An 8046-nucleotide genomic window follows, 5' to 3' on the forward strand; every position below is an offset into this window, starting at 1 on the left:
CAAGGAACAAAGGATGAGAGATCAGTAGCTTTACGTTATGGGTTTGCCTGAAATCCATTTGTTCCTAATGCAACTGGAAATAACTTAAGGATGTTGTTGAGACGTATACTGATTCATTTTTTTTTTTACAACCACATAGGAAAAGTGTAATGGTAAAAGTTATAGTTATCCAAAACATAATCTTTTTTCTTTGTAATAACATTTTTTGTTTCTGGATTTACTTTGCAGACTGCATAACTATATTCAGCCTAGTTTATGATATTATGAGGTTAAAATTATGTCTTATGGTATCCATTACCACATATTTTATTACATAAATGATAAAAAAACAATTGTTAATATGTAGTCTAAGTAAGGAACACAGTGTATATGTGCCAGGCTTTTCAATGATGTTGAGGGGCAACCTGTCCTTAAAGAGGACATATACTATAAATTTTACAATGTACAAAACCATGTAAAATAATGTAAAACAGAAGTAAGTGCTTTTATTTTAATACCTTTGGATTCAAATATGAAATATGTCCATAACTGCTTGAAAACTGTGCTCTACCCACCCCTATTGCGAGCTTCTGGTTTAGACTCTTCAGTATGACTATGAAGATTTTCATTCATCCAGGTCATGGTATATCTAGTATAAATAAATCTAAAGCAACTGGACTTGTTAAGTAATCATTGAAGACGGTTCACTACATAATATCTGTACCCCGGCAGTTTCAGAACTCTTCACACATCCATTCATACACCTGTTTTGAAGAGTTGCATGATACTTTGGTAATCCTTTCAAACTCCACAGTATTCACACCTCTGTGAGTTTCAGATGTCACCTTTCTGAAGAGGTACAAAGTGCCATTTTGATTGGATTAGTGGAAGAGTATATATGCTGAGGACTTCCCATACCAGTCAGTTGAACTGAAGAAGCTGCTCGGCTGAGTAGTGAAGCGTCTTCAATGATTACTTAACAAGTCCAGTTGCTTTAGATTTATTTATACTCTTCAGTATGTGGCTGGGGCCGCCCACCCTGATAGACTTCAGTAACTGAGCTGCAGCTACTTAAAGTGCAGTTAATATGCATAGGCTGGGCGGGGCTTTGCGATGTCACAGACAGTCCCTTCCTGCTCTGCTCGCTCCCCCCCCAGGCAGCAGCACCAGCAGAGAGACACAAAAGAGACTAAAGTGACACTCCCATCTTTCATTTTGCTCTGGCTTCTGATTAGAGAGGTTGTGTATGCAGCTCTCATATAATGACAGTTTTAGGAGCTAAAATGCTTTCAAAGCATCTTTCTTTCTGCATCATTTCACATTTTGAGGGAGGATGAATATTATAACTGAACTTTATATAAAATATCTCCTTTAAAACAAAATCACATTATGTTGTGCGTGTCTTTTGACTACCATGAAAGCATGAATACAGTTTCTCACTGCTACTGATTCAGAACCTGTACTAGTCACGATTTCATGTTCTTGGATGCAATTCTCTCCTTTTATTACATTACTTAAAAAAATAATGAAGAACAACAAGCTGGCAGAGGTTTCCAATTAGGTCATCATGTGTGGGAAAATAGGGATACTTTTAAATTCAGCATCTGCTGATGTTGTAAATAACATTTAGGCTAAAAAGAGAGCACCACATAGAAAAATAGAACCAACTGTTTGCTCCTCCAACATACAACAGTTATCATTATTTACTCTATTTATAATACATTGTATTTTTCTGAGGAAACCACTGGGTCTTTAGACACCACTTAGCGAAGGGAGTAGTGGGTACTGGAGTAGGAGGCCTCAATAGGAGTAGCTAGTGTCAGGGAAGCTTTTGTAATAGATCACTCTAGGGGTTTGATTTATCAATGTTGGCATTCAAATGTTTACCATGCTAATACACCTGAATTTGAATTATGGCTTCCAAAACTGTTCAATATTCCTTAAGTGCAAAATTATAAAAATTTGCACCTAAAAGCTTTTAATGAGAGTTGTCCTAGGCAAAATTTAAGCAATTTTTTCAATAGTGATAGCATTCCCAGCACTGCTTTTGTTTTTATTGAAACTGAGACTAATTTGACTTTTGTAAATGTTCCTTTTAAATACTGGTGCTTGATGGCTGACTGCTACTCATGCAGCAAAATCTTTAACCTATAAGCGCAATTCACTGTAGAATCTACAGTGTTGGCATAAAAATACCAAAGTGAGGTCTCTGTAGAGTTCTAGTTTTCTCATTGGTCTATGTCATTCTTTATGTTTACTGGCAACACATGGCACAGCATGATAAAATGGGAACCAGTACTTGTGCAGGTAATACATCTGAGCTCATAACTAATCAATTATCCTGATAATCTGGAAAAAATAGATGTAAAATCAGTAACCCCCAGAATCCCTGTTATGTTATGGGGTTGAGAAGTACAAAAATGGTATGTTCTGCATATAAGAGGATTCTAAATTATATCCTTTAAAGATAAAAACTTTATTTTTACTTATATTTTTATGATTTCCAGTGATCTCTGAGTTTGTTTATCTATGGGAGTCCTGAGTACACAGAGCATGCAGAGTTGTTGCTTACACCAGAGACATGGATTCATAAGATCACAAGATGTGGAGCTGTTGCGGACAACTTTGAAAGCATGGATCATTATTGTTACAGCACAGAAAAGGATGGAGACATATGCTCGCACACAGACTTCTCAGTGGGCCAAATAGAGACATACATGTTTCATTAGCTGAATGCAAGGAAAACCACACAAGCTTGAGGCAATGGCCTTTTCATCAGGTGTACATGACAGCTAACAAAATGTGTAGAGCTCTGTTTGGACCATCAAGGGGATTCTGTTTGTCTATATCTTTTTTTTTTTTTATCTTGAGACGCATGGCCACAGTGGGCATTTTGTTGGGTCTGGTTCTACAAAGTCAAGAAAAAAGAATACAGCATTTCTAGTCATGTAACCCAGTTCTTCATATACAGTAAGGATGTATTCTGATCCCCTTCACATGTAATATTTTTAAGTACTGTGAAAAAATAATTATTCATTAACGCTATGTGTGAAATTGCAAGAAGGAATGCCTGACTTTATGAACACAAACATGCTCATTAAAAGTTCCCTGGCTACTTTAGTTTTTATGATTTTCTTGTTCTTTATTTCTGATCAATACATTCATGCCTTATTAATCTCTCTTTAAAGCTAAAGTTGATTCACACACAAGGTTCAAACAAATTATCTTTTGAGTTGCTTCTAAACGAATGCCCTTTCATACAAATATACAGGGTTCATATTTCGATAGCTCATCCAACTTTCGCAGAATATGAATTGATTGTTTGCTTCATCTGCACATTTATGCTTTATTCAACCTCTTTACAGAAACGATGCTGCTACATTCACAATGTCCAACTTTGACCCCAGTGATTTGAATGCAGAGTAAATATACAAGGAATAATCTAACGGAAACGGTTGGTTAAATGTTATTTTTACATTTCCTGGAAATGTTCCTCATATTTTTCAAATTTCCTTATTGAAATGAGATTAGTTTATTTGTTTAGGTGTTCTCTTTGACTATAAGAGGATTTTTTATGATGACTCCGGGCATCCAGGTGTGCATGGACTATGTGCCTCCCCTCTTTCTCCCCTCATGCACACAACACTGCCGAATGCAGGGTAAAAAGGGCAGGCCCGGATTTGTGGAAAGGCCACAAAGGCCCGGGCCTAGGGTGCCGCCCCGCCGCAACAAAATTTTTACATTTGGCTCCCATACGGAGCAGTCGGGACCTCTCCTCACTGCTCCGTATGGGAGTTTAAAGGTTTGCGCATGCGCACTCGCACCTGCGCACGGGGGTGTGCCGCGCGTTCGCGCATGCGCACAGGGGGCGGGGCGACCAACTGGGGCGGCCTCGGGGTGCCCTGAAGATAAATCCGGCCCTGAAAAAGGGTTTTGCACTCATTTTTGAACTTTAAACAATGCCAGTTGTAAATGTGCCCTAAAGTGTTGCAAAGGTTTGAAGGAACTAGGACACAGAACTCTTCCAACATGAAGACAAAATTGCAATGTGTTTCCCCAAAATACAGTGTTACTGGCTTAAGAACTCCATTAGAGTTGATTCACAAGTCTCTTGCAGTTGTGGGAAATGGCGCGAGCAGCAATTGCTCCCATGCTCACATGCTTATTTTTCCGCAAATAGTTTATAATTGTAATGTTACCCGTTATATTTGGTGTATATTTAATGAATCCACTTCAGAAATTAAAGGTTTTCACTTCACACCTTTTGTAATGTATATGGATTAGAGCCTTCAGTGTTCACATGCCATTTGTTATTGCAATTGTACATATTGTTGGTGTCCAGAGGTTGATGTTGTATCATGTTCCCTTGAAGTTCACTATGGGAAGTGGGGGGGTTGAAAATGTCTATACAAGGGCAATGGCATCCTTAAATGTCCAAATCGTTGTGCATTTCCAACAAACGCAGTACTATATGCAAAATGGCTCTTTGACTGCACCCATTGTCCATATATATACACAGGGTCAGATTGGGGTGTGAAGGGCCCACCGGGGCTCCCGTCCCAGGGGCCCTGCAGGTGCACTCAGCCGGGCATGTCCTTTAACCACCCCACCCCCCCGTAGGGGCCCTCCTAACCTCCCTCGCAGGGCCCCCACCCATCGTCCTCCCCCGAGCGCATAAATTTGACGTGTCAGGGGAGGAGCGTTCGGGAGGGGTAGCGCCGGCAAGGGTCTGGTCTGGGCCACCGGGGCCCACCGGGATTTTTCTTGGTGTCCCGGCAGCCCAGTACAACCCTGTATATACACTTTTATGCATTCTTGAATAGCACATTTACAATTTCTGGTTATATTTAATTTCTTTGACTGCACCCATCGTCCATATATATACACTTTTATGCATGCTTGAATAGCACATTTACAATTTCTGGTTATATTTAATTTCTTTGACTGCACCCATCATCCATATATATACACTTTTATGCATGCTTGAATAGCACATTTACAATTCCTGGTTATATTTAATTTCTTTATTACAAGGTGTACAACTTGAGCATTAACAGATGTACATACAGGTTCCTTTAGACCCTGCAGTAATTGAAGTACCATTGATTTTGGAGAAAGATATACTGTAGGAAAGTGATTTCTGCCAGTACCCATATATTTCTTTATCATTCCCCCTGTTTACATCATAGGTATTTAGTCTTTTAAGGGGGACCAATGCATACTGTATTTGCTTGTTAAAGGTCCAATAAAAATACATTTTTATAAAAATTTCCTATCTGCATCAATTCATGAAGAGTGAAATCCTTTGTAGTGGTTCACATACAACACTAGTATAAAGCATTGTGCCAGCAAATAGCAAGCTCTCAAAACACCCCCACTAATGATTAAAATGTTTAACTGATATTCTGTGACTTTACCATTCATTATGAAAAGTGAACCAGTCTAAATGTGTGAATTGAGTTCTTTCATGTGAATACCAATTAAAATCTGTTTCATATAAAAGTAGAAAAGCCCTTTAATTCATCTCCATGATAGCAATTCTATGCTTCTCTTCTAATAAGCCTGCGCTTTTATAAACTACTATATTTATGGGAACATTACTCAAAATCTGGGTAATTATATCTGGTCAGAAGGAAAATATTATTCATACAAGCGAAATTAGCTGTCGGACCAATAAAGAGAAGCATATAAGGACTGCGGTTTGTCTTCATTAAAACAAGTGTCAAGACTAACATGCAGTCAGCCATAAAGACAAAAAGCACACGCTTCTTAACTTGTAAACTTAGTGAACTTGGCTACTGCATAAAACCAAGTTAGGTTTTGACACTGGTAGGAGGAATATGTTGTGGGATCATGACCCTTGCTGCTGCCACTCTCTGCAGACTTTATACAGTTCTCAGTCAGACAAAGCCAAGAATACTTTAGGTTCTTAAATATTGAGTTGGCTTTTTAACTTTATAAGCAGTTAAGTGTAGAGTGTTTTCTGCTGTTTTTTGAAAAAAAATATTACAATTTATAATGCAATGCCACAAATCTATGTAGAACACTTTAAAGGTGAAGGAAAGAAAGAGCAGAAAGAGCCCCAGAAGCTCCCTCCATTTGTTTAAGATAGCAGCTGCCATTTTAGCTTGGTCTCGCTTAGCTTCGGTGCTGCAGCTGGTAACATAGATCACACATTCTGATGGGATGGGGCGAAGGGAAATAGGAGAGAGCTGTGCAGACTCCACCCCTAGGAATGAAGGATTTTTCTAAAAGAGGTAGTCTGATACCAAAGAACATGTTTACAAAAAAGAAATCATGTATTTCTTTTGATAGAGGACTTATGGCTGTATTTAACATAGACCTTTTGATAAAGCTTACTTTATCAGTTCAGTATAAAAGTAAAATAGCCGAAAATGTAGTCTATAAAGACTGGGCACTACTTCACTATAGGGGTAATTTACAACCATGGGGGGCAGAAGTGCAAGAGCATTAAGGGGCACAAAAGCCCAGCCCTGTCCTTACCACGTGCCGTACAGGGCCCCAACACAGGCTGTGCCTCCCTCCTCAAATTAAGTGCAATTAAGGGGTGGGTAGGGGGCGGGAGAGAAAGACACTTACATGCCTCCACCTCTCTCCCTTTAAAAATTGAGTGCTGCCTAATGTAGGCCACACTTGATTCTAGACGCCAGTTCGGAGTGCACAGGTCTCCAGCTATTTGCACAATGACCCAGACATAGGGCAAAGTGCAAAAAAGAGGTGGTTGTGCCCTGAGACATGTGAATACCTTGATTTCAGAAGGCTTTACACTGCATTTCTTACAATGTGAAGGACTCTATGGCTTCTTTTAACCCTTTTCATCCAAACTGGAATGGTTTCTCTGCTTTGCTGCTTTCCATGTTCTAACCCTTCAGACGCCATGTTCTAATATCTTGCACTGATGAGATCCAACAGGCAGTCTGCAAGTTTGGCTAAATGGACACACGGTCATTAAGGAGTGATTTGCATGCCATGAGTTAATACAGTAATTATAGCTAGCTAAAAGTAAATACCAAACAAGCAGGCTTTACGTTTTAAGCCCTGTAGGGCAGGGACCTACTTTCTATTGTTTATCTTGACACGCTTCATTTAAATTTTGTTGCAAATGTATACTTACATTATTTATTGCCTTGCCTGGTTTTTTTTTTTTTTGAAAGAGAACTGATTGTAAAAGTGAAAATATTAAATCATTTAAAGGGGACCTGTCACCCATACATAAATAGCTGTATAATAAAAATCATATAAAAAAAAAAATAAACATAAAATCCAAATTCTATTTTTAATTAAATCATCCATACTGTCAGGTACAGCCACAGGTGGGTGGCTGGCAGGTAGGAGCCTATATGTTGTGTAATATGGATAGAGTGGGTACTTCACTTGTTGATAGGCCGGAAACATGTTGTTATGGTGAAACATAATTTAATAATTTAAAAGGAGTGAATAATGAAGTGAGCAATAAACAAATACGAAAGTCCTTACAACAGACCAGTGGTCAGAGGCAGGCAGCAACACAACACAAGTCCTTACAGCAGGCAGAGGGTCTGGACTGGCAGCGAGCATACAGTAAGAGAGTCCGATAAACAGACTGTGGTCAGGGGCAGGCTGAAGACAGGGAGAAGTCGAATAAACAGGCCGAGGTCAATACCAGAAGATCCAACCAAGGTCAGGAACAGGTTATAGCACACGGAACCGGGCAGGAACATGGGCAGGAATCAGGCAGGAACACAGGCACTGGATCAAGGTATAAGGCTTTAATGATCAAGCAACCAGGAGTTGCTTGTAACAGGCTTATAAAACCCATTAATTGCCAGATTGCAAACACTTGGGCTTACTGAGGGAGGAGGAGGTGAGCATGAACAAAGAACAAGTAAGGAGTGATTAACAATATGTGTAGGACTGGATCCCCAAGGTCTCCCGTGGTTTAACAAGGTAATGCAGAACCAGTCTTACATACAGTCCAGAGTTCGAGTACAGGCAGGTCCTGACATATAACTGTTATAAATGTATTTAAAAACCTAAGCTGTCAATCATATATTTCCTGCCCCACCT

This window comes from Xenopus tropicalis, chromosome 4 (assembly GCF_000004195.4).
Source record: "Xenopus tropicalis strain Nigerian chromosome 4, UCB_Xtro_10.0, whole genome shotgun sequence".
NCBI classification, from domain to species: domain Eukaryota; kingdom Metazoa; phylum Chordata; class Amphibia; order Anura; family Pipidae; genus Xenopus; species Xenopus tropicalis.